Below are 22,114 nucleotides of genomic sequence, written 5' to 3' on the forward strand. Positions count from 1 at the left end.
ATCTGATTACCAAGAAGTGTTGTTCAAAGTATACAGTGGTATATACATATTTTAAATCATTACACTGTACATTTTAAACTTTTACAATGTTATGTCAATTACATCTCAATAAAACTGGAAAAAATTAATCAGTCCAAAGTCTACAGTGAAATAATTTAAATTAAACTAACTACACATCACAAATATATAAAGATAAAAGTATAAACAATTATATGTATGTTTGTGTGTGTGTATAAAATATATTAAAGAACAGTATACATATATAATGCAATCCAATTTTGAGTAAATGTATAAGTTCATATAAATTTATTTATGTAGTACTATGAATTTACTTATATAGTACACACAGATATATAGCTGGAAAATATAAACTTCATTATGAAGGACAGATCTCGAGGTATACCAGGATGAGAAATACACAAGAAAAATTTCCTTCATAAATAAACATTTCTGCACTGAATTTATAATATATTACAAAAATATATTAATTTTGAAATCAGAAAAATCACATATAAAATTCTAAAAGATTACAGTAATTCCTTATTGGATATTTCATTATAAAAAATGTATGCATTTTAACTATGTATGTGTGCATATGTTTATATATGTGTGTATATACACATGCTTATGTATGTTTATATATATACATTTAATATTTCTGTGTGTGGAGATAGATATAGCTTTTTTTTTTAGTCTTTCTTATGTAATGCAGGTTTCTGGTAATCATTAGTGAAAGGGTCGAAGAAAACTTCCTGACAAGATTTAATGTGCATGGTCTCTGTCTGAGTCACTCTTAATGCCTCATTTGTCATAAACTTTCAGAAAGTTCTCTCTGATGGGGCCCCTCCTTCCCTCCCTCCAAGGCTTCCTGCTGTTGATGTCCGAGCTGCAATTCTGGATGTGGTCAATAGATGGCACTGACTTCTAATTTTTGAATTTTCTTCATTGAAGACTTAAAAATGACGCAAACATCTATCAAAAGTTATTTTGCACTGTGCATGGTGAAAGAGTATGTAAAACAAAACGATGACCAAATCCCTTTACTCAGCAGTTTTCTTCTTTGCTCTGGTTTCACAAGTGTCAATCATATTGCAGGCCTGGGGTCGGAGCAAAGACTGCAGAAGGCGTTCAAGTATTTCTACAAATGTGCTGTGCTGTTAAATTTCACACAGTTTTCTGGAAGTGCCCAACTGCCAGCTAGTGGACTTCCACACTGGATTTCCACAGAGATTAATCAAGTCCTAAAGTATTCCCTGACTGTTATCTCTGGTGAGGGTCTCAGATTAGCTCTGTACTTTATTCCTTTAGTTACTGCCTCCTTACCCGCCAGATCTCAGTTTCAACATCACTCCTCAGACACATCTTAATGGTTTGGTTAACCTTAGTCATATAGAAACTCTACCAGCTTCCCCACTGACAGATATTCTTTTTCATTTGCAAGGGGTCTGACGAGAGTGAGATCGAAATTACTCATGGACCATGGCCTCACTCAGTAGTCTGAAAACTCTAGTGCTTTCAAACCTCTTATCTGAAGATTTGCTCTAGGATTTGCCTCTTCCACTTTTGAGGGGGATGCCTGGCACACAAGCCGATTCAGCAATGGAACCCCAGAGTTGTTTCATGGAGGGCCCTGGGGGCTTGGACTTCAGGGAATCTGTGGAGGCTGTGGACTGACACTTACTCCTCTAAAAGATCCTACCAGAGCTCTGAAATGACAGCCTCTTCTTTTCAGCAGTTTTCTGTGACAATGACCACATGAACTGTCTAGAGGTAGAACTGCAGATTTAAAAGTTTTAAATGATTTACTTTGTAGAATATGCTTTTAAATATATTTCTGAAATACTAAAATGAATTTGAAAAAGAGGAAAAAGTAAAGAAGCAAGCCAAAATCTCCATTAACTGTTGATTAGATAGCATCATTCTTTATGTTCTCATTAACTGTGTGCATAATAGGACACTGGCCTATCTTTTAGTGAACATAACATTAAATCCCTTGACATAACTGCAAGGTCAACATGGTGTTTCCCTCTTCACATATGAGGAAGCTGAGCTCCACTTCCCAGGCATGAGGCCAAAGCTCTCGTGTGACCTTTGCTGCCTTGTGGTTTCATCAAATTCCAACAAGGACCTTTAGGGAGGATCCTCTGTTGAACCCCTGGATGTAGAGCCTGAAGCTCAGGACTTAGTGCCCCATCCTGACATATGTCATTGGCAGAACCCAGACTGCACTCCATCTTCCTGACCCCAGAGCCCTTTCCCTTCCCATTGAGTATACTGTTATGGGCTTTGCTTCTGACCATAATAGGAATTCCCATTCAGTTTAGACAGTGTGAAAAATATGTTCAAGGATGGAAGGGGAAAAATAAATAGCAACCCCACAACCCACTGACAGTTAACTTTTGGAGCTCTCTTCCTGACACTTGAACACTAGCTAAAATCTAATTTCTAACTTACTGTGACTATTTTGGGCAACACTTATGTCTTCATTTCTACTGGTTTAAACCATATCACACAGATATTGTTTCTAAGAAGAAAAACTATGTGCTACCTTTGAAAATGAATTAACTTTGCAAGAATAGTCAAAATCAGACAGAAACACTCAAGGAATATAATTACTTGTTTCTCAAATTAAGAGCTTCATTTTAAAGCCAATTAAAGTGAACTTCTGTATAACAACATATTTGCTTATAGATAATGGAAATTCCAGACTATAGAAATTGAAGCCATAATTGTCACCTTCATATACATCCATAGGAATATTGAAAGAAGCCCTTAAATGTGCCTAAATTGGTCATCTACCAAAACTCAGTTTAAACACCTTATTCTCCCTAATAATGTAGATAACTGTCGAATCACTATGTTGCTACTTGAAACCAATATAATAGCGTATATCAACTATACTTCAATAAAAAATAAACAATAAAAAATAAATACTTTATTCTCTCAAAATAAATGTGGTTGGATACCAAGCAATCCTTGTTCTATTGAGACAACCCACTTTTAGGAGCCAGGAAAAGTACAGAAATGAATATCCACAATGGAAAGGAAATCGACTTTTTACTGACAAAAAAGTATGATGTACTCATTCTTTAGTATATTGAGCACTAAACTAAGCATGAGAAGGAAATGGTTGCAAATTTGATCATGACAAGCTGTCCTCTGTAGCAATCCCAGGCGTGTGTGATGGTGCACTGTATAAGCATCAACAGCCACACCTCACTCTAAAATTAGGCCATCAGCCTTAACTGGCTGCAATCTCGGATCCACCTCCTGTCTCGCTTCCTTATGCAAAAGCAACACCCACCCAGAGATAAACTGCATCCCTCCCCCTGTACTGGTCTCATCCTTAAATGAAAAATCTCAGTGGTTAAGAGTGTGTGCATGGGAAGTGAAGCAGATCTGGGTTTGAGCCCTGATTCCATTTCCTTCTATCAGTGGTGCCCACGTTTGCTCACCACGCACTCAACTCAGAGCGGGAAAACTATGTAGGGTCTCTATCTCTTCATAAGTGGTCTGGTCATCCTCACTGGCTCCACGTGCACCTGGCTTTGCTCCAGCAGTCTCTGTCCTCTTGAGAATGCACAAGGTCTCAGGTTTGCCTTGTCCTCCCTCCAATCACTCACTGTCATGAAGTGACCTGGTGTTCACGGTTGGGTCACGGTGTTCTATGGACATAAACCATCTCACAGAGCACCAGCATCAGACAAAGTCACCTAGGCCATGATGAAGTGAGACAAAAAAACAAGATCACTGCACTGTTAGGGTGCAGGCTTCCGAGGCTTCCCCAGAGAACAAACTAAACAGGCATAGAGATGTAAATTCAAGCAAAGTCTTTATTCAGCCAACTAGTTGGGGTCCAAGTCAGCCCGATGCAGCGGGTCTCAACAAGGACCCCGAGCACTCAGAGCCAAGGGTTTATATAGCAATTTCAAAGCACTTAACTCATAGCAATTTTCTATAACTATACATTATTCTTGCAAGACATATATCCTGGGGTTAAGCAAGGGCAGGGTAAGACTACTCCTCAATGGTTAGGGAGGTTCTGCACGATAAGCTTGGTATGTAAGATTAACTGACCAAGGTTAGCTGACCAAGGGTCACAGCTGCCCACCACCCGGTGCTCATGATTAACTTGTTTTTCAAGGCCTTACCCAGTTCCAGTTTTTCTTTCTAAGTCACATACTCAGAAAATGGCTTCTAGGCCTTTAAGATGGCTATGCTTATGCTAACCTATTTCTATTCTTACATGCACAAAGCACAAAAATGGCCAAACACCCTCTTCTCAAGGCTAAGAGGAGGAACTGCTGCTTCTTTAGCCTTGGTCTGGTCTCTCCTTCTAGAAAAAAAAATGTATTAATATACCTGTGGATAAAATTGTAACATTTCCAGAGTATCTCCCCCGGCTTTAGTACATTTGCATATCCTCAGTGGTGGAGAGAAGTTCATTTCCATGTCAATGGGCAATTACCTGGGCAACCGAGGGCAGGTCTGAACCTGAGAGTTCAGAGAGGGTCTGGCTTGTTTGCTTGCTTTGCTTCCTTCTGGAGCAGGGGAGGGAGACAGTGCTGGACTGCAGTTTGTAAGCAATAAACAAGTTTTAAACTTTACTTCTCCCTTTGACTGATTTCAGTTTTTAGAGGTATTTTGCCCTGGGATTTCCTCTCCCTGGATATACAATACCCAATCAGGGAATTATTCTTTTTTCCTGACAGCACATAATCCAGAGCAATATCCCATTTCCTTGAACACTCTCCAAACTCATCTAAAACAAGCCCAAATCCTATGTTTCATTCTTAATGCCCTCTTATTGAGGCACCCCATGGGTCTCCATGGTACACTTTCTCCCTAACAGTAATAAGGATAAAGCTCAACTTTGGTTAAAAGTGTGCTCCTGGTGTGTAACATCATTATAATTTTGAAGAATATATGAATGTGAATACATATCTATTCATCTGTAATGCAAGTTAATATTCCACCTACAGATAACCATATCTGAAGAGTATGTACCAATCCATTGACAGAGGTCACTTTTGTTCAGAGGCTGAGGGTTAAAAGGTGAGAGATACATACCAGATAATTTTCTTCTGTAAGTACACATTCACTTATTTGAAATTCTATAAGCAGGAAATCATCAAGGTAACAATTTGGACAGAATAAATTTGTAAATGACAAAAAATATACATATAAACTTAATATTATTGAACTATGTACAAAATATAGTGCTTGTAAGGGGAAAAGCAAGTTAAACTAGTTATTTAGACATAGTGTTTGTGTGTGTGTTTACATGGTGGAAACATAAATTTATGTGTCTGTGTTTTTATGTCACAAGTTCTGAAGGGCCCCCACTAGTAAGATGGCAAACTTCCGGCTTCTCTTCGGGGTCCTCGGTTCCTGCCGGTGCCACCTGAAGCCCAATCACCTCTCGCTCCCCTCCCAATCCCAGCACCTAGCCAACAGCCACCAGCCCCATAGAAGTAACACCTCAATCAATTCATACCCCTTCCTATATAACCCAGCACCTTTCCCTAATAAAGGGGAACTCTCCGGTGAATTGCTGCTATGTGTCGCTCCTTTCCTTTCATTGGTGCCGAAACCCGGGAGACGGGACACCCCAACTGGGCCCCGTCTTCCCCCCGACACCAGCAGCAGCTTGCCCTCGTCCTCTTTTTCCGGCGCTGGCTCATCACACTCACCACTCCTCTCTGGCCTTTAGGTAAGTTTTTCCCCCCGGAGTGGGCCACTCTTCCCCGAGCTATCGCAGTGCCATTGACCGTGATCGTCCAGCAAGGCCCTGACGCTCGGGGATGAGGAGGGAACTCTCCCCACCTCAGGCCTTCACGGCTGCGGCGGACCCTCAGGCCCCTCCTTTGACAGCCATAAATCCCCACCTCAAGCCTTGACAGCTGCGGCGGACGCTCAGGCCCCTCCTCCAACAGCCATAAATGCATTCACTGTCCCTTCCATCAGTGCTGAAACTTTTTAAGCAAAATTTCCCCGGGGTGGGCCACTCTTCTCCGAGCTATCGCAGTGCCATTGACCGTGATCGTCCGGCAAGGCCCTGAAGCTCAGGGATGAGGAGGGAACTCTCCCTGCCTCAGGCCTTCACGGCTGTGGTGGACCCTCAGGCCCCTCCTCCGAAAGCCATAAATCCCCGCCTCAGGCCTTCACAGCTGCGGCAGACTCTCAGGCACCCCCTCCAACAGCCATAAACGAGGTGACTCCTTTGTGGATGAGAATGCTCCCTTTTCCCCCCCTCCTCCTTCTGCTCCGTCCACCGAAAACTCCTAGCGCTAGGTACCTCGAGACTCCGGCAAACTGCCTTCTTAGGGAAGTCTGGGTGACGACCCACACTTCCTAAGAAATTCCGACTTCTATACGAGTTTCCGCAGACCACCAAGGATCATCGGGGACGCCCTTTGTCTCCTTGTGGTCTGCTTCCAGTCCGAGGATCTCCGTTCATCTTCCCCTGTTTGTCTCCTTCTCTGTCCTTTAGCCATGGGAGCCTCCTCATCCCTCCCTGAAAGTTCACCTCTTGAATGCCTGCTTAAGCATCTGGCTACCCTCTCCCTGACGCCTGATATAAAACCAAAACTTCTCCGTAAATATTGCTCCCAAGATTGGCCAACATACCCCCTAGACAATAACAACCAATGGCCCGCAGGGGGAACTCTTGATCCTAACATCACTCATGATCTTTTTAACTACTGCCAGCGCCTGAAAAAATGGAAGGAGATTCCCTATATCGAAGCTTTCCGCCTCCTCCTCCCCCTCACCCCCTCCCAAGTTCTCCTAGCCTGCAAGCCGCTGCCCCCACAGAAGCCTCCCGTTCACTCCCTTCCCCTTCTTCTCCTACAACAGCCTTTCTCCCTTCCTTCCCCACTATATCCTCCCCCATCTCACCTCCTCCGCCTTTGTCCCCCTCAGATTAAGCCTGAGCCTTTCAGCCCCACCTTTAACTAGGTCCCAGGGGCCTCCTCCGTCTTTGCCCTCATCACCTGTTTCTCCCCTGTTAGGGACCGCCTTTGTCTTCTCACATGTTTGTAGGGAGAATGGGAAAGCACCTTCCCCCATGTCTGAACGCAGCACGGGAAAGCACAAGCTAAACAAAAACCGGTGCAGTCCTTAGAAGTTATCTGTCCATAAAAACATATCTTGCCAAGACACCTCACTCTGAAAATAGGGAGACCTTGAAGATGTGTAGAAACACCGCCCCTGCTTCTAGCTATGCCCTTCCCCCACTTGCTGATGTGGCAGGAATGGAGAACGAAGAACATTCTGTTTACACATTCCATAAGCAATTAACTAGAGCCCTGCTGTAGCTCAGTTAGTAGAGCCTGGGTCTCTTAACCTCAGACTCATGAGTTCAAGCCCAACTAAAGCGGCAGAGGCAAGCAGCTGGGCTGCTAGCTGGTGACACATGGGTCTCATTCTATCTTTCTTTATTTTCTTTGCCCCCCCTTCTGCACTTCAAGACCTGCTCGACTAGGCATGGCTAGACCACATCACTTCCCCACAGACTGAGCCAGAACCCTTCAGTCCCCCTCAGACTCGGTCCTGAGGGCCTCCCAAAATTATCGCCCCCCTCTGGGAAGTAGCAAGATCCGAAGGCATCGTGCACATTCACATTCCTTTCTCCTTAGGAGATTTAGCCCAACTAGAGAAATGCCTAAGTTCCTTTTCCACTAATCCCACGACATACATCAGGGAGTTTCAATGGATCCTCCAGTCTTACAGCCTCACGCATCATGACATTTTCATGCTCCTGGCCAATACTCTCCTCCCTGAAGAGCATAGACGAGTTTGAGACTTCGCCCAAACGCAGGCTACTGAAACCCACAAGACTGACCCCACCTATCCCCCTGGCCCCACTGCTATCCCCGAACAAGACCCACACTGAGATTATAACACCGCCATGAGTCTCTGCTCTTGAAATATTTTTGCCTCATGCTTAATAGCAGGTCTGAAAACGGCAACTCGTAAAGTAGTCAATTTTCAAAAGCTCCAAGACATAATTCAAAAGAGAGATGAAACCCCCTCCGAGTTCTTAGACAGACTCACTCAAGCCCTATTACAGTATACCAGCCTAGACCCAGAAACACCTAAAAGAAGACATGTCCTTATGACATACTTCCTAGCTCAAAGCTACCCCGACATTAAAGCTAAACTCAAAAAGTTAGAACAGGGTCCCGCTACCCCACAGACTGAGATCCTAACAGTAGCCTTTAAAGTCTTCCATAACCGGGAGGAGGAGAAAGAACGCGGTAAACAAAAGGCTGATCAGGCCAATTTCCAGATGTTGGCCCAGCTGATAAAACCACAACCTGGGCGCCCCTCTACAAACAAGCCCCCCCCAGGAGCTTGTTTCAAGTGCAGAAAAGAGGGACATTGGTCAAGGGCATGCCCCTCCCCCAAATCTCCTACCACCCCATGCCCCAGATGCCACAAAAAGGGTCACTGGGGGTCTGATTGCCCAACTACCCGAAGGGGAGACTGGACGAACAACCCCCATCCTAAGCCCGCCATAGTGGGGCTGGCAGAAGATTGACAGGGCCCGGGGGCTTCTCACCCGACCATTTCCATCACCAAACAGGAGCCAAGGGTTAGTTTAACAGTAGACGGTCGCCCCATGTCCTTCCTCCTAGACACAAGAGCCACCTTCTCAGTCTTGCGAGAATACCGGGGCCCTACCACGCCAGCCATTACTCCTATAGTCAGGGTAGGAGGTAAACAGATTTTCCCATTAAACCTCCCACCCACCCTTTTATGCACAATCCAAGACAATTCCATACCTTTCTCCCACTCCTTCTTGGTTATGCCCCAGTGTCCCATCCCTTTACTAGGACGAGACATCCTTTCAATCCTCCATGTTTCCATAACTATATCCACTCCCACAGCCCCCAGTGCTCCCTTGACACTGCTTCCCTACTTAACCTTCTAGTTTCCAGAAGTTACCGAGTATCCCCCGTCAAAGCTCAAATCTCTTCCCCTCCTATCACTTACCACAGATTCCTTCTATCTCAACAAAGAAAGTCGATTACCTTAGACAGAAAATAGCTCCTCTCTGACCTGCCCATTCCCAAAACCAAGACAGAAATCCTTTCCTTTCTAAGCCTAGCTAGATATTTTAGAGCATAGATCCCTAACTTCTCCCTGCTCCCTGTTGGCAAGACCCCTATATGACCTCAGCAAGAGCCCCCCTAAAAAACCATTATCCTCCTCACCCCGACACTCCTTCATTAAGCTCCGTCAAGCCCTTGTAGAAGCCCCAGCTCTCCATCTTCCTGATTTGTCGAAGCCCTTCTCATTATACATTCATGAGAGGTCCAGTCAAGCTCTAGGAGTCCTAAGCCAAAATTATGGCCCATCCTTTGCCCCAGTAGCTTATCTCTCCAAGCAATTAGACCCCACAGTTCAGGGATGGGCCCCCTGCCTACGAGCATTAGCCGCTAGACAGCTCTTGCAGAAGGAAGCTCATAAACTGACATTCAGGGCGCCCCTTACCATTCTGTCCCCACATCACCTAAAAGATCTCTTAACCTACAAAAGTTTACAGACTCTCCCTCCCTCCAGACTCCTGACCTTACTGTCCTCTTTCCTCCAAAATCCTGTTCACCCCCTTTGCCATCCATACCCGAATCATGATTTTTTCCTCCTTTACTGCGCTCTAGCTTTTTTTTCCCTCATTCCTATTGTCTTCCCCTCCACCCCAGCCTCCTTTGTATGGCGATTCAAAGTTAGACAGACTTACACACAGCATCAAACAAAAGTTACTGCCCTCATTGCCACATCAGACTGCCCTCTGAAAGGCTGCTCTGAGCCTTTATACCTCCACTTTCCTCCCTCCACTGAAGTGTTCACTAGCAGCTACCCTTATTCTCCCTACCTCTGCTTCCTCTATGACCAAAAACAAGCCTATTGCAGGCGATGGCCAGACACCTACAGGAGATGTCCCTACTAGTCTTGCACCATTCACTACATGGGTAACTTCCAGTACCCACAGTATTACTCCTCCAACCATTTCATGAAATATCCCAACGGCTCATTCTCCTTATCAATCCCATATCCCTGGGACTCTCGATGGGCTGCCAGAGTCACAGCCTCAGTTTACTACGGGGGTTCCTCGACCCCCCATGGTACCCTTCATATCTCTCAAAAGTATGTTCCCTCTCATTCCCAGATCTCTCAAGTTGCATCAGATATCAGACATTCCGAAAAAGTCATTATCCGAACTCTTGACGGTGCCTCTTCATCTTCTTATCCCCACCCCTCTTCCCATTTCTCCTACTCTTCGTTACAGCTCATTCAGGACACCACCATCTTTCTCAACCACACCCTTAACACCGCCAATTCTTTCTTGTGTGCATCACTACAGCGCCCACTGCTGGCCGCCGTGCCCCTTAATATTTCCAACTACTCCTTCCATGCAGAAAGACAACCCCTCTGCCCCCTGGCAGACATACCCCTATGAGAACCAGAATACGCAGATAATCTCACCATCCACCACTGTGTAGGCCCAACTCCACCCCCCTCCTGTGCACTTCACTGCCTCTCTATCTACACCCCTACCTCCGGCTCTAAGACTTTTACGCAACCGGGGACACTTCTTTTAGTGTAATGGCAGTCTTTTCAACTCACTGCCTCTCAACTCTGATACACCCTGCATTCTCGTCACCCTAATCCCACAGTTAACACTTTACAGCATGGCAGAATTTCTTGAGCTCCAACCTCCCTTGCCCTCGTGCACAAAAAGAGCTGCTTTCCTTCGCATCATGGTCAGTAGCTCTTTGATCACCTCAGCCATTGGGGCAGGGTTTTCGAGAGAAGCCTTGGGTCCCTCTCTATAGGCAGTTAGAGATCTCAACGCCAAACTTGAGGGAGCCCTGACATCCACTGCCGATTCCCTAGCCTCTCTCCAAAGACAGGTTACTTCGCTAGCTAAAGTCACCCTTCAAAACCGGCGGGCCCTAGATCTGCTTACAGCCGAGAAGGGCGGCACCTGCGTCTTCCTCTGGGAATAGTGCTGCTATTACATCAACGAATCCGGCATTGTAGAAACTGACATTACCAAACTCACCGACCTTGCCTCCAGCCTCCACTCTGCTTCCAATTCCAACCCATTCTCTTCAATACTAACAAACCCCCTCCTCACCTGGCTCTGGCCCATTGCAGGCCCCATAATAATCATTCTTCTCGCCTGTCTCTTCTTACCCTGTATAATAAAGTTCATCAAATCCCAAGTCGGAAAAATCTCTAATCAAGCTTTCAACCAGCTTTTACTCAGGAACTACCAGCTTCTGGCCACAGAAGATCCCTCACCCTCACGTGACCTCCTCACCACACGCTGAGATGGACCCCTCTCTCCACTGGAAACTGTTCCTGGAAACAATAGCCGCAGACACCTGGCTCCTGACACCCATATCCTCTTGGCCAACCTATGGTTACAGGGAACCTTTATTGATTTCCAAACCTGAAGAAGTCCACATCTACTCATCCTTACTGTGGGGAGTCCTATCAACCCTTTCCTCCCAATCCTCAAGCCCTCACTCCCTTCTCCGCCCCTGTTCAGCAGGAAGCAGCCAGAGAGAAGCAACGTCCACAACCCCATAGAGGAGAAAGGGGGGGAATGAAGGGCCCTCACCAGTAAGATGGCAAACTGCCGGCTTCTCTTCGGGGTCCTCGGTTCCCGCCGGCGCCACCTGAAGCCCAATCACCTCTCGCTCCCCTCCCAATCCCACCACCTAGCCAACAGCCACCAGCCCCGTAGAAGTAACACCTCAATCAATTTATACCCCTTCCTATATAACCCAGCACCTTTCCCTAATAAAGCGGAACTCTCCGGTGAATTGCTGCTATGTGTCGCTCCTTTCCTTTCAAGTTCTATCACACACACACCCCTAACACACACACACACACTCAATGGTGCACTTTCCATCTCAGACAGGGGCTGGGCTTCCAGTCTTGGGACTTACAGATGCCAAAATTGGTATATAGAGGGACATCTGCCGGTGGGTAGAAATTTCCAGAAGTCTTTATCTGGTCCTATGAAGCTCAGGTCCTTGCCTCCCTCCCTACACTCTGGTTGTGTCCCCCTCTGCAATTTTAGAGTTGCCTTGAGAGCACATGGATCAGAGCATATCACTTCCACACTCTATCCGCCTCTGCCCTCAGAATGAACTCGACTTTGTACATGGCTCAGTCCATGGGGCTGCTGTCTGCCTTCCAACCTTCTCTTCTGCCCTCTGCATTTTGTCTGCCAGACTCCGGCCACTCGAGCTCATTGTTGTCTGTTCCAGGAAAATCTGGTAACAAGCATATCACTGGGCAACTCATAAAACGTCTTCCTCTTGTCATTGAAGACTCAGTGCAAGTGTCACTTCTTGAGAAAGAGCTTCCGTGACAGCTTCTCCCATAATAATCCCTGCCCTCATCTTTTCTACTCCATTTATATGTTCATTTTTTTCAAAGCACTCATATCCATATAAATTCACTCTGGCTACTGATTTATTTACCTATTTATGGCGAGTTTTGTCAAACTAGAAAGTTCGCTCCAGGGACCCTGCCTGTCCTGTACTCCATGCTGTTCAGTGCCTTGTATAAAATCATTGAAGAAATATTGCTTATATGAAGGAATTGTTACTCACCTGAGATACTACAGAAGAACAGCTATTTAAAGCTTTGAGGTACAAATAAAAATGAAATTAAACATTAAAAGATTAAAAACTTTAGAACACCTTGTTGCAAATCTACAGCAGTGCTTTCCAAACTTAGATGGGTACCAGAACTAACTGGAGATGTTACTCAAAATGTGGACACCTCCCATCCTACATCCTTGTTTTTGACTCAGCATATCTAGGGTGGGCCCCTTAACCTGCTGTTTTAACAGGCACTCCTGATGATTTTAATGTGATCTCAGGAACACACTTGGACAAATCCTGACCTAAACAGCTGACATTTATGTAGCACTAATTTAATCTCTACCATGCAGTATTTTATGGTACCTGGGATGTCTCAGTAATATAATTACTGGAAAGGGCACTGGTCCTTCCCTCCCACCCAGGACCACAGATTGCTTTCCCACATGGGATCAAACTTGAACTCCACAATATTCTAGGAGTGGTGAAGAGAATTAGGTGTTGGTATCTTGTTGTATACAGATGCTGGAGGAAAGGGTAGTGACTTACCTAATGTCCCAACGATGGGACCCTATCTTTTCATTCCTGCTCCAGGAACCTATCTAGCAGACTTGACATCACACTTGGTTTTCTATCAGCTCCTGTTTCTGGGGCTCAGAGTCCACAGCTCCTTTGCTGCCCCACTAGAAGGGAGAGTCAGGGGAAGAGACAGCATGTGGAACAGAGAGGTACATGAGAGGAAGGGAAAGCTTAGGAATAAAGGGGACAGGGTGAGGATATCCTTGCCTGTCCCCACAGCTGTGCAGGGATGCGGGGCATCTTCCCCAGCACCATCACACAGCCCCCTCCCCACACAGCAGTGACCCTGAAACTCATATCATGGACATGTGGGCTCATCCCTGCTTCTGTTATAAGGCCACATATTCTCTCTGGTACTCAGGCTGTTATGTTAATGTCAGACAGATTGCATTGATAGCATGAAGGAGGCAAAGTTGGAATGGGGAACTAGCATTGCTGAGGGCCTCTAGATGCAACACAGACTTTCTCTTCAAATCCTCAAGGCAGTGCTCTTTGGTGGGCATCATTACTTCCTTTCTACACATGGGGAGATACTCAGGCCCAGGATGCAAAGCACAGGCTCTAGGAATTCTAAGGAGGCATCAAATGGATATAGAGAACAACCTAAGGGATCTAACACTAACCAACTCTGGGACAGTTTGAGCATCAAAATGTAGAATAATAAAAACAATATAACTTTATGGTCATAATAGGAATCTGTGAGTCACAGTGGTATAAAGACTTAAATAACTGATTAAATAATAAAGAAGAAGGGAAGGCTCTATCCTAAGCTGAATGCCCACTAATAAACCTAGAAGGAATGAGAAATAAGAAAAGCAACACTTAACAACATAACATAGTCACAAATGAATCAGGTAAGAGTTCTGAATGGATGCTCAGTCTGTACCAACTCCCACAGCAGACAGTCACCATGGTAACCATGCTGGACAAGGAAAGCTGGAAAAAGCAAACAATGACCACCCTGACTGGATCCTAACGTGCTGAAACTGAATAGGACTAACATAATGCACAATAATTAACCTCAAGTATTCGTCTCGATAAATATTCCTGGCAGCTTAAGAAATATGCAAACACACACATACATACCCACGTACATACTCTCTCCCTCTCCCTCTCTCTCACCAACCAAAATCCCAGGTATACACAGAGAGAGATTTACTGTGGACAAAAGAAGAAAAACCTCATAATTCAATAGACTCAACTGTATCCACACAAATAAATTTGAAAGCTACTAAACAATGTTCTTACAGTGACAGACTTCTCGGAAGATGCCCTGTAGAATTGTATCTGGACATTTTTCTCCCTAGTTTCAGTACAATCTCCAATAACATGTAAAATGTGATCTGGAAATACAGGCAAATACATGTCATGTATCAAATGCCTTTTCCATCCTAGAGTAGCCTGTGCTTCCAAACAAAAAGATTCATCACTTATTGTTATGCATTTAGCCACTGACAGCCCAGTGAAAATATAATAGCTGTTGTAATTAAAAATAATGCCAATTACAGTAGCATCAAAAGACTGAAACATTTAGAGATAATATGTCCAAAGATGTGTAACATCTACACACTGAATACTACAAAACACTGCTGGGAGAAATTTAAAAAGTTTTTGAATTAAAAACTAATAGGAGTAGAGATACCTCGTATTCATGGGTCAGAAGATTTTGTATTGTTAAGATACCAATTCTTCTCAAAATCTATAGTTTCAGTGCAGTCCCAATAAAAATTGTAGTACACTTATTAAAAGAAATTGATAGGATGATTCTAAAATTCATGTGCAAATGAAAAGGGCCTAGAATATGATAAACAACTTTGTAAAAGAACAGAATTGGTGGAAGAATACAGCCCAATCTCAAGACTTATTACAAACCTTTAGTAAACAAGACAGTGTGGTTTGGGCATCAAGGCAGACAAGTAGATCAAAAAAACAGAATAAGAACTCAAGAAATAGACTCACATACATACAGACAACTGATATTTTACATAGGAGCAAAGGCAGTTCAGTAGAGCAGAGATAGTCTTTTCACCAAATGGTGCTGAACAAATGGAACAAATTGTCTATATGCAAAAAATTAACTGATCCATACGTGCTTCATACACAAAATTCAACTCAAATGGTTCTTAGGCCTAACTATAAAACCTAAAGCTATAAAATTTCTAGGAGGAAATTCTTGTGGTTTTGGGTTAGGTAAACATTTCTTAGATGTGACACCAAAGCAAAATCTAAAGTTATAAGAACATATTTATAAATAGGACTTCCTCAAAATTAGACATATTTGCTCTTCCAAGGCAATATTGGTAGAATGAGAAGGTAAACCAGTGATTGGGAAAATATTTGCAAATCATGTATCTGGCCGGGAGCTTGCATCCAGAGTATAGAAAATCTCTCAAAAGTCAGTATGAAACCAACAAACACTCCACCAATAAATGGGCAAATGATTTGAACAGACACTTCACCAATGAATATATACAAATATACAGGCAAACACAAGAGAAGATGTACCTATCCTCAGTCATTAAGAAAATGTAAATGAAAACTACAATAAGATACAACTACACCCTGGTGAGAATGCCTAACATTACAAACACTCACCATACCAAGCACTGGCAAGATTGTGGAAGATGGAACTCTCCTACACTACTGGTGGGTAAGAAAAATGGCACAATCATTTTGGCAGTTTCTTTAACAATGTTAATCTTACATATACCATATGACCTGGCTATTGTGTTGCAGAAACCATGAGAACTACAAACAAGGAGTGGGGACACCAAGATGTTTGGCGAGAAGCAGAGTTTATTAGTGCCGGCACTGGCTCAGCAGATTCATATCCAAAGGCTGAGCCCCAAGCACAGGGGGGCCATGCATTTTATACGTTCACTACAAGGGTAAAGGAGAGTCGGCCCCCAGGAATGTTGTACTGGGAGCTGTTAGTGTACTATAGGTTCAGCCAGAATGCTAGTTAGGTTTTAACCCATCTCAGTAAAGGTTACCCAGATACCCTATTGTAAACTAATGGACCTACATGACTATGATCAACAAGCTGTTCCATATCACTGAGTCCCAGTGGGGGATACATTGTTACAGAGCTTCAACCTCAAGCACCCTGGTATTCCCCTATATTCCTAAAACCTTAAAGAAATATTGTCCTTTTTTTTGGCTTGGCTTCCTACCACAATTGTACTCATAGTATTTACCCAAGAGAAAGAAAGCACATGTCTATACAAAGACCTACACACAAATGTTTATAACATTGTAACTTACAAGTACCCTAAACTGAAAACACTCAACTTCCCATAAAAATCTGGATGGATAAAACAAATTGTGGGATATCCATATAATGGAATACTACTTAGCAATAAAAAATACAATCATACAACAATATGGATAAATCTAAAAGTAGGCTGAATGTAAGACTTCTGTATTATTCAATTTACAGGAAATTGTAGGTAATGAAAATTAATTTACTGTCACAGAAGTTCAGTGGTTTCCTGGAAACAAGCACAGGTCAAAGAGACAGGAAGGCTGGACACAGGTAGATGGGAAGATGACAAAGGGGCAGGAAAAGGCTTCCTGGGGTAATGGATATGTTCATTACCTCGACTGTAACCTTGGTTTCACAATGTGTATGTATGTCATAACTTACTAAAGCAAATACTTGAAATATGTGCAGAATATTGGGTGCCAATCATATACCTCAGTAAAGCGTTTGAAGCAGATTTGTTATTTGTTAAGTCTTTGATGAAGTTAAATAACTCAGGAGAACAATTCCCACTAAAATGCTCCTGTTATATTAACAGAGCCATACTATGTCTCATCAAGATGGCCCACACTACATTTATTCAAATAGAAATGATCTCTACTTCATGGATATTGAAACATCAATCTATTGATTTATACAATCAGAAAAAGATATGTAAATTTGTTGAACCTGCATTTTAAATATCAAGATCCTTCCTCAATCTAGATTGTCCACCTCATTCAGACAAAGGCATCGAACATGGGCCTCAAGGGCTAGTACACATTATGTAGCTGCCAAAAAGATGAATTTCTCCTGCTAACCTCTTCTCCCAGGATGAGACCCAGGTAGGTCCCCTACTTTTAGGCCAGTTTGTGAACCTCACAGGAGCTATACCACAACATGCTCTTCTCATATCTATGAACTCACTTGAGTGTCAGGCATCACATCCTACCAAAGATGTGACCTCCTGGCATCTCCTGAGGTCTGCTGCCCTTGAACCTGGAGTAGAAGCTTCAGCTGTCAACAGGACACAGATCCTCAGAATCCACTTCTTCAGACACTTAATATGAGCTCAACCACTGGAATGCAGAGCTGCACAGGCAAAGACACATCCAGCCATCACTACACTTTACTGGACTAACTATGTGCCTCCACCATGCTAGGCACTGGGCTAACGACCATAACAGGTAAGACTGGGGAGTGATCCTAACAACTACATGTTATGTTACAATGACCTTCTCCCCAGGGCCTTTCTCTTCGGCTTTCCTTGACTATGCACTATTTAAAAACTTCGAAAGCAAAACCAAGTGGCCTGACTTCATGCAGGCATTCATGATCCCGCCATGAGCACAGGGCCATGGGCTGCTCACCTGCATCCCTGTATGTTCCCAGCCACGCTGGGGGTGAAGCACGCTCTTCCCCATTTCGCCGAGGCGGAAGCTGGGCTCAGAGAGGCATGACCTGTCTTAGCTCCCGCGCGCCCCTGACTTCAGTAGTGACGTGGCTCCTGGACAGCCCCGGAGCGGGACCCACACTCCCTGGGGCCAGCGCGGGGGCGCCCCCTAGTGGCCAGCCGGGAGACTGAGTCCCAAAGCGGGAGGAGACGCTTTTGATCTGGGTCCCCCTTGTCTCTCCCTCCCCGAGGGCGGTCAGCCCGCACCGCGGAGACCCGCACCCTCAGCTCAGTCCCAAACACCTGAAACTGGCACCTGTGTTCCCTGCCAAGGTACATCTGACTCTAAAAACGCCGCCACAATCTCCATGGCAACTTCCGGTTTCTGTGGCAACCTCTATGCGCAACCAGATCCTCCACACCAGAAATGCCCTGCACATCCTCCACCAACTGGCCTTTTGCTGAAAGCAAAACACCTTTGCTTTTCAGATCACCGCGTGAGAAAGTCTGCCAAGTAAAGGCATTAACTGTGACCCAGGTAATTGGTGGAACTCTGCCCAGGTTTTTGGACCAAAGAATGTCCCCGCCCTCTCAGGATTTTGTTTGCTTTAAAGATACAGTAGGAGAGTATTAGCAGTACACACAGACCTGGGGGAGTATCCTAGGGTTCTTGGAGCTGAGCTGTCCCTGAGAGGGTGAACACGTAGGAAATCGTATGCCATGCTAAGCAGCTCGCCACCTGTGGCAGAAAACTAAGAGACTGTCTATAATCATGTAACTGAATGATCTAGGAACACAGGAAAACGTCATTTAAGCAATTTGGGAATTATTTCAAGGAATCAGGTCTAGAATATTACCTACTAGGCAGAGATCTAGTCGACTGAACCTTATGCTGGTTTACCCTGGGGAGTCCTTAGCCACAATTTCTGGTATTTTCTTCCATGTGGAGAGACATCCTTAACCAACACACTTCTGGCCCATCTATACACTCATACTTCCTCTCCAGCAGTAATAACTTGCCCGATTAGTGATTTTGGAAGAAAAAATGAGGGTTGTGCAGCCCAGGCTTTCTCCTTGCAAAACATTTGGTAATGTTAAAAAGGAAAGCCATGGGCCAAAGTGCAAGTGCTGGGCTAGGTCACCAAACTAGGGCTTATTGACTAGCCTAGCTGCAGTTTAACCTCCCCCAGAAATAAATGTAGTCTTAGTCAATCAGGGATTTTGTGGCCAGAACCCATGAGGTAATTTGTCACTTGAGCACTCTCGATTCACCACCACCACCACCACCAAAAGATGAGGTAAGTAACCTGCATGGTTAATACCCCCAGCACTTCATCTCAAGGGAGGGTGATCTTGCCTGCAACAATCCCTTATTTTCTTTTGCTAACAACTTTTTTCCCTACTCTCCAGTCTAGGAAAACTTTCCACGTTGTATAACACTTCAGAACATTCCTCTGCTTGCTGGATGGGATGCTGCCCCAGTCGTGAATCGCTCAATAAAGCCAATTAGATCTTCCAGTTCACTTGGTGGAATTCTGTTTTGTTCAAAAGAAGAACACAGGTGCCCCACATAGTGTCACTGCTGCTAGGCCAAGTCACCTAACCTAACTGTAGTTTCAACGTCTCCCAGAATGTAGTCAGTCAGGAATTTTCTGGTCAGCATCCCTAAGATAACGTCACATATACCCTCTCCATGCCCAAAGGAAGATGAGCTAATCCACGTAATGAGACCCTCATCCATGCCTCCTCTCACACACATAGATAGCATTGGAATTTGAATAGCATGATCCTTTAGGACACGAGATGTGTCCATGCTACACAGCTTAATGTATTGATAAATGTAGCCTCTTTATTGCATGGATCCCCTGCTGTAGAGAAAGTAAGAAATTTCCAAATGAAGTCACTTCAGAGCAGTTTATCAGAGCACACTGAAGGGCTGCGCTTGGGCCATGGTCCTCAGCAAGACTATGAACCACCTCTTTCTTAAACATAACAATCACGTTGACTTCACCTGACAGTTTTTAACAGTAGTAGTCTGTGCTGGGGAGCATGTGTTCTGCTCTGGCCCTCAGGGATAGGTCTTACAACGGGCTCACGGCTCCTCCCTTTTCTGTGTCTGGCTCAATGCACTTACTACTCCTAAGGTCTCTGTGGGATAAACTGCAATATTTCCAGAATCTCTCACCTGCCTTAGGCCATTTACAGATACTGCTCAGCTTCTCCTAGCCTCCGGGACAAGGCGTGGGGAGAGGCTGTTGTCTCCCACCCTCCGTTGCGTAATTGGTTTGGCGCCTGTGAGTTGCCTGGGATCTACCTGCGCTGTGGAGTTTCTCCCAGAAGGTGCGGGTGGAGAGGAGAGCGCGCACTGTGACTGCGCAGATGGAGTCCAGTGAGAGCAGCTGCCAAGGGGAATGAAGGGAGCCGGGCCTCATTGTGAACAATAAAGGGTTTCCCCCAGGCTAGCCTTTCCTTAGAGTGCTTTCAGTCACACCGGTTTCTGTGCCCCGGCCTGGGAACAGGACACTCCACTCCCACCCCCAGCCCCCGCAGCTACACTCCCCAAAATACTTGAGTTCCAACATGAAGGAGAAGTTGATCCAAACTTCACCCCCAAGTGCATTACAGACCCATTAACATAGTAAAAAAATCACACCCTCCCAAGCCATGAGAACAAAGTGTAGCCAAAAACTCCCCTGCCCAACCTGAGGGTGGAGCAAGCTCCAAACTCCAAGAAGACACTGCCAGTTCCTTTTGAAGCATACCTCCACTTGATAAATGTTCCTCTCCCTTTACATAAAAAGGCTCCTTATTGTTTCCTCAGCGTGACTCCCTCTGGGTCTCCCTGCACCCGTCTCTCTGGTGTGTATTTTCCCTTTCCTCTAAACTCTTATTCTCCAAATAAATTCCTAAAGCTCAACTGCTTTTTGCATCCATTCTTGAATTCTTTCTTGTGGCAAGACCAAGAACCCATCTCTGGTAACACTGTCATCTGCTGGGGGCTCAGCTGGGGCTATTGACCAGAGCACCTTGGTTCTCTTCCATACAGTCTACCAGGTGTAAGGTTGTAGGATAAAATATAGGACACCCAGTTAAATCTGAATTCCATATAAAGAATAAATAATTTTTAGTACATATATATATGACATGAAATATAATTTTCTTTACTCAAAAATTCAAATTCAACAGGTACCTGTATTTTTCTTTGCTAAGTCTGACAACCCTAAGAGAGGAGCCTGTCAATCTGTAAATTTAATGACCATCTGTAGGGAAAATGGAAGTTACCATGGCCAGAATCCCCACCTGACGCTAATCTACTTGTGCAATGCTCACAGGCATATGCTTGCACACCTGTCAGCAGTGAGCCATTAGTTGTCTGTGTTGCTATATAAGGAGCTCCGCCCAGGGGTGGGGCGGCAGTGACAGTGACAGCCATGGATTGTGAACTTGCCAGAGGGAGATGTGATTCTAGCACTCGACCTGCTGCCGTGAGAATAAAGCTTGGTATAAAGTCTTTTACCCTCAATGTTCCGTTGTTGTGTTATTCGGTCTCAGTGAATCCAGAATGAACTTGCCCAGGGCTGAAATCCCTCACAGGTGAGACACCATCTGAGATGACTCTCCAATGGAGCAGGTCTGAGGAAAACAAGCAGATCAGATGAGAAATAAAGACAAACGCTAGTAATAACACGGAAAAGCTGGCAATAGAGACAAATCTGCTTGGTGGAATGAAGGGGAAGTGGATTCTCCCAAACACTGTTTGGTGCCACATGGGCATATCCATTTTCTAGGGCCCATATTATTATGACTTGAAAACTTGAATGGTCTTTGATCCAGAAGTCCTATTTCTACCTACAAGGGAGTTTTGGGTGAGGGTTTAGAAAAAGAACATCAAGGTAATTATGACCTGTATCTAAGTTACAGGGCCCTGGCTGAGGGGGCAAGACAAGTTGACAGATGAGTTCCTTGTTCCAGGAAAGACAGCCTCTATTTGTGGAACAGATTGGTTAACCAGTCCCAGGTGCATGTTCCTCACTTTGTGGCTGGCTTTAATCTTCATGACAACCTGGACAGTGAGGTGTCACTAGCCTCTCTTCATGCATGTATGTCAGTACAAAGCATGTGCCCCTGAGCACAGAGATGGTTGTCAAAGCGGTTGTTCCCCATGCCTACTGCCAGAGCCAATGATGAAACCTGGCAACTATTGAGGATGGGCATCCAGCTCTGAGACAGATTTTCCTGTTTGATTGAGGGGTGGATGGAACAGTGCTG

The 22,114-nt window shown here is 44.7% G+C and overlaps 1 long non-coding RNA gene across 1 annotated transcript in view; it reads right to left on the reverse strand.

The window, feature by feature from the left end:
* Positions 1-18,064, reverse strand: part of LOC118972976 (uncharacterized) — a 35,639-nt gene extending 17,575 nt beyond the window's left edge. Inside the window, exon 1 of the long non-coding RNA XR_005062151.2 lies at positions 17,823-18,064. This is a non-coding gene — a long non-coding RNA (uncharacterized lncRNA). The remainder of the gene's footprint in view (positions 1-17,822) is intronic.
* Between the last annotated feature and the right edge of the window lie 4,050 nt (positions 18,065-22,114).

This window comes from Manis javanica, chromosome X, assembly GCF_040802235.1.
Source record: "Manis javanica isolate MJ-LG chromosome X, MJ_LKY, whole genome shotgun sequence".
NCBI lineage: Eukaryota > Metazoa > Chordata > Mammalia > Pholidota > Manidae > Manis > Manis javanica.